A 6105-nucleotide genomic window follows, 5' to 3' on the forward strand; every position below is an offset into this window, starting at 1 on the left:
GGCCAAGTAAAACGTTGCTCACCGTCTGTCGCATTCGTTGGGTTTTGGTGTAGACATGTTTTTTAATGCAGGCAGATATATTTATGGCCAGCCTGTGAGTCAGTTAAATACAAAGAACCAAAGAGGGTTTGGCAGAATAAATGGATTCTTGCATTCTTTTATTTTCTGGTAATGTTCATTTGCTGTTTTCCTTGGCCAAGCATTTTAATTAAAGCCATCAGATTGTAAGACATCAGATTCAGTTCTCATGTGTCTTCATTATTTCCAGTCAATTGCACCGAATTTCCTCCACATTTTTAAGACAGTAATGTTATAACAAACGCTTGACTCAATCAAATTGAATCCAATCTGAATTGAACAACAGCATTCATCTCTTACTTTGAATACTTATTGCTGAATCAGTAATATTGAAAGTTGGTGGAGGTGACGGTGATCCTTCACGTGTTTGTGTTGCTGTTTTTAGGTCTCTGACGAGAGGGTGACGCACATCAACAGCACCCCCCCATCCCCCCGACCTCCTCTACTCATCAGTGATCTAAAATAGACTGCTGCTTAAAACTCTGTGTTTTAGTTCAGATACATCATGTCTACATGTACCTAAAAACATTCATAAATACAAACTCAGTAGTGTATGTTCTCACCAACATGCATTTCAATTGGATTGAGGGACAAACAAATACACACTCTTTTATTGTCGGAAATTCATTTTTGGCTTCTTCAAGTACAGCAAAGGCACAAAATGCAGATCCAGCTGAAGCTAAGGAACATTTTTCTTAATTATCCAGTAAAATGAAAGTTCACATAGAATTGGAATGTAAGAGAAACAAAATAAAGTTCTGTATGAAAATGTAATGCCTCCTGACCTAATGGTTTAATAAATACATGAGCCAAGAGGAAAGCCCAAAATAAAATAATAATAAATAAAAAGAACAAGTGAAGCAAATTGAAGATATTGGCAATATGACCTAATTTTTTTCTTAAGTTTCTTCTATGCATTGATAAACCACTTATGACCAGGGGTTACATAAGTGCCATTTCCTTATGTAAATAGAAATAACTAGAGATGTCCCGATCCGATCACGTGATCGGGGATCGGAGCCGATCACGTGATTTCCAAAAGATCGGAATCGGGAGAAAAAAATCGGGGATTGGGAATTCTTTTTTTTTTTTTTTTTATAAAATATTTTTATTATTTTTATTTAATGTTACAAAACAAAAATGACCATGTTCACGTCTTAAAGTCATCCTGAGGCCTTAGTTTTGGTTAAAAATTACACAACATTATGTATGTGTTGCTTTCTTTGGGCTTGTTTTCATAGACCTGGTTGCTTATTTCTCTCAAATCTGGCAACAGAGTGGGCGGGGTGCAGTGTCTAATAGTAGCAGTAAGCTAACGAGAGGCTACGTTCAGCTGGTGACTCGGGAGTCGGGACAGAACAAATGTCAGGAGTTTGGAAGTATTATAAAATTTAAAGCGAAGGCAGTGTAACAGCCAGATGCAATGTTTGCAAGGCGGAGGTTCCGCGTGGTGGAAAGAACAGAGCTACGTTCAACACGACCAATCTAATACGCCACCTGAGAAACAAACACCAACACGACGAGTACACAGCGGCCACTCAGGTAACGGCACTGAAACAACCAACACTTTTAAAAGGAAAGAGAAACTGCCCCAGAACAGTGAAAAGGCCAAAAAAATAACAGCCAAGATAGCTGAATTCATGGCGTTGGATGACCAGCCGTTATTTGTTACCTTTTGTTTCTCTTAATGCATTGCATAAAGATCGGAAAAAAATCGGTATCGGCAGATTGTCAAAATCAAATGATCGGAAGCAAAAAAAAAGGTGATCGGGACATCCCTAGAAATAACCATCAACTCTTTAGTTTTTTTTTTTACTACTACTACTACTACGTACATGTGAGTTCCCCCGGGAACGCACTCAGCCAAGCAAACAACCGTGTTTGCTCCTATTCCAAGTCCTGTGTCTCTGCCAATGAAGTTTTTCTTTCCCTTATAGTCATCAAAGTCTAACACAATGCCATTTGGAGTAGCAAGAATAACATTTTTAATACAGTTGAATTTGGCTTGCCGGGAACAAACTGACGGACAGGTTAAGGCAGCCTTGTGGCACCTTCTTCAGATTTTTAGTGAACGTCTGGTCTTTAAATTATTTTTGTCAAAGCCACACCCCCACATATGTCACATGTGTGAAAAGCGCAGGATGTCCTCTGTGAAGTACAATTGGATGTACTGCTGTTGCATGTATAACCTCAAAGTAATGGACCAAATGTGCACCACAAAGGACACAAATGAATGGGTGGGTCTCAGGAGTGCTCTATCGTGTATATTACACTGAACAAAAATATAAATGCAACACTTTTGTTTTTGCTCCCATTTTTCATGAAATGAACTCAAAGATCTAAAACATTTTCTATATACACAAAATAACCATTTCTCTCAAATATTGTTCACAAATCTGAAAAAATCTGTGATAGTGAGCACTTCTCCTTTGCCGAGATAATCCATCCCACCTCACAGGTGTGGCATATCAAGATGCTGATTAGACAGCATGATTATTGCACAGGTGTGCCTTAGGCTGGCCACAATAAAAGGCCACTCTGAAATGTTTTATCACACAGCACAATGCCACAGATGTCGCAAGTTTTGAGGGAGCGTGCAATTGGCATGCTGACAGCAGGAATGTCCACCAGAGCTGTTGCCGTGAATTGAATGTTCATTTCTCTACCATAAGCCGTCTCCAAAGGCGTTTCAGAGAATTTGGCAGTACATCCAACCGGCCTCACAACGGCAGACCACGTGTAACCACACCAGCCCAGGACCTCCACATCCAGCATGTTCACCTCCAAGATCGTCTGAGACCAGCCACTCGGACAGCTGCTGCAACAATCGGTTTGCATAACCAAAGAATTTCTGCACAAACTGTCAGAAACCATCTCAGGGAAGCTCATCTGCATGCTCGTCGTCCTCATCGGGGTCTCGGCCTGACTCCGGTTCGTCGTCGTAACCGACTTGAGTGGGCAATGCTCACATTCGATGGCGTCTGGCACATTGGAGAGGTGTTCTCTTCACGGCTGAATCCCGGTTTTCACTGTTCAGGGCAGATGGCAGACAGCGTGTGTGGCGTCGTGTGGGTGAGCGGTTTTCTGATGTCAATGTTGTGAATCGAGTGGCCCATGGTGGTGGTGGGGTTATGGTATGGGCAGGCGTATGTTATGGACGACGAACACAGGTGCATTTTATTGATGGCATTGTGAATGCACAGAGATACCGTGACGAGATCCTGAGGCCCATTATTGTGCCATTCATCCACGACAATCACCTCATGTTGCAGCATGATAATGCATGTTGCAAGGATCTGTACACAATTCCTGGAGGCTGAAAACATCCCAGTTCTTGCATGGCCAGCATACTCACCGGACATGTCACCCATTGAGCATGTTTGGGATGCTCTGGATCGGCGTATACGACAGCGTGTTCCAGTTCCTGCCAATATCCAGCAACTTGGCACAGCCATTGAAGAGGAGTGGACCAACATTCCACAGGCCACAATCAACAACCTGATCAACTCTATGCGAAGGAGATGTGTTGCACTGCGTGAGGCAAATGGTGGTCACACCAGATACTGACTGGTTTTCGGACCCCCCCAATAAAGCAAAACTGCACGTTTCAGAGTGGCCTTTTATTGTGGCCAGCCTAAGGCACACCTGTGCAATAATCATGCTGTCTAATCAGCATCTTGATATGCCACACCTGTGAGGTGGGATGGATTATCTCGGCAAAGGAGAAGTGCTCACTATCACAGATTTTTTCAGATTTGTGAACAATATTTCAGAGAAATGGTTATTTGGTGTATATAGAAAATGTTTTAGATCTTTTGAGTTCATCTCATGAAAAATGGGAGCAAAAACAAAAGTGTTGCGTTTATATTTTTGTTCAGTGTATATACACATACTTTTATGGACTGTTACGAACAGACTCCTCTTGTTAAACCAGTAGTTGTAATCATCTTACAGGCCTACTTTCATCAGATACAGACGTTCTATTTAATATAACAATGTTCTTCTCTTTGTTGTTTGTATATGATAATATGAACCTCTGCAAATAGGTCCAACCTAAAAAAAACTCCAAATGTAGATACTGTAGGTACATTTGTATGATGTATGTTTATATGTGAGAATAACTATTTGTGTTATTTACACACACACACACACACACACACACACACACACACACACACACACACACACACACACACACACACACACACACACACACACACACACACACACACACACACACACACACACACACACACACACACACACACACACACACACACACACACACACACACACACACACACACACACACACACTGTAATTGCTCCCCAACACCGCCGCATATTTCCAGGTCATGTTTTTTAAATAAAAAATGCACCCGTCTTAAAGTATATAAATATTTAAGATACATCTGGTAGTAAAGAATGTAAAATAAAATTCATCAAAACCCCTGACAGAAATTATCAAAATTCATATTTGATTGCCATTGGGATTATTTATGTAAAAAAATAACTTGTATTTCTAACCTCATTAAATATAGGTATAGATATAACATTTCAGCCCTGTTCTGAATATGTTCAGATTTCATATACAGATACATCTTTAATGTGATTCAGCGAGGGCAGATTCAAGTAAAAAAACTCCTCAACTGCTGACTGTCATATATCCACCTGTCAATCAAGAGATCATTTGGCCAAAGTGCCAGTGGGGATAGAGTGAGTTGGTTTATTACTATGTAAATCCTCCCTAATTACCATGCATTTCGATCAGGGCTGTCTACCTGGAGGCTGCATCAACAACAGACTATAATATTCCTCGCTGCTAGCAGTGTTTCTTTTTAGCTGAATGCTCCCATTGTGTTCACATAGAGTTCTATTGACAATGTGGCTTCTCCTTACAATCAGGTGATTTGTAACATTTTAAAAGAGGGACTTTGGTTTCAAACTTAAAGTATTTTGTAATTTTAAACTCTTGAGTTCGAAAAACAATGTTGCGAATGTTGGTTTGCTGTACACATGCCGAATTTGAGGGGCGCTCATTTTTTGAAAAGCTAAGAAGTTCAACTTTTGGAAATAGTGACACTTGTCACAGACGCAGATATATACTTCTGTAAATATCACTGATGTATAAAGAGAAGTGGATACGGCGTTGGAGGCGGGGCCTGCTCATTCATTTGAAAATTGCTCACTGGCGCATTAAGCTAAAGGTGGAGCGCCTGCAGATTAAAGAGTGCTGCATGTGGGCTTTCTTTCCTGGCTCAGTCAAATGAATGGAGAGGGAAAATAACTCTTTTAGCACATTTAACAACTTTAAGAGTAAGACCCCAATTGTTTAACTAAGGGCTATAAAAGCATTTGTACTGCGTAGTTAATTTGGCAAAAGAGCGCTAACATAGAGCGTCTCTTTCCGAATGTGAGGGGCCAAATGACGTCAGGGACAAGAACGGAAGTGCCACCATTTGGCCACTACGAAGATCAACAGCCTGCGCACTTCCATGGGGGCTTGGTAAATATCAGTCTTCAGTAGATATGTAAGACAAATGCTGATCATAAAGCTGATGCTAAAATGTCACAGTATGCAGGAAAAAGGCCAAGAAAGACAAGATACCACAAAATAAATGTAATGACAAAAGTGACTTATATTGAAATAGTCTGTCAATAAGGAAGGTATAAGAAGAAGGCAAGATAATTGTTTTCTTGGGGCGATTCAACAAAGGCATACGTGATGGTCTTTGAGAATGAGCAGGTCACCTGCACATTGATCCAATTTCCTGTTGAGACACGTCCCATGTTTGCACATGTCTGATATCTTAGGGGAACAATTGGCCAAGTGGCAGCATGCACAGTGCACAGCTATGTTCTGAAGGCAGCTGTGCCATGACCCGCTTTGTTTCACCTGAAAATGGAGGACACATAGGCCCTGAGAAACGTAAGGGCAAAGATGGAGAGAAATAGGCAGAGCCATATTAAGATCTAAGTATCTGGCTTGAAGTAACTCTGTGGCTAAATGGGGAATATGCTTGCACTG

The sequence above is a fragment of the Gymnodraco acuticeps genome, unplaced genomic scaffold (genome assembly GCF_902827175.1).
Source record: "Gymnodraco acuticeps unplaced genomic scaffold, fGymAcu1.1, whole genome shotgun sequence".
Taxonomy (NCBI): Eukaryota; Metazoa; Chordata; class Actinopteri; order Perciformes; family Bathydraconidae; genus Gymnodraco; species Gymnodraco acuticeps.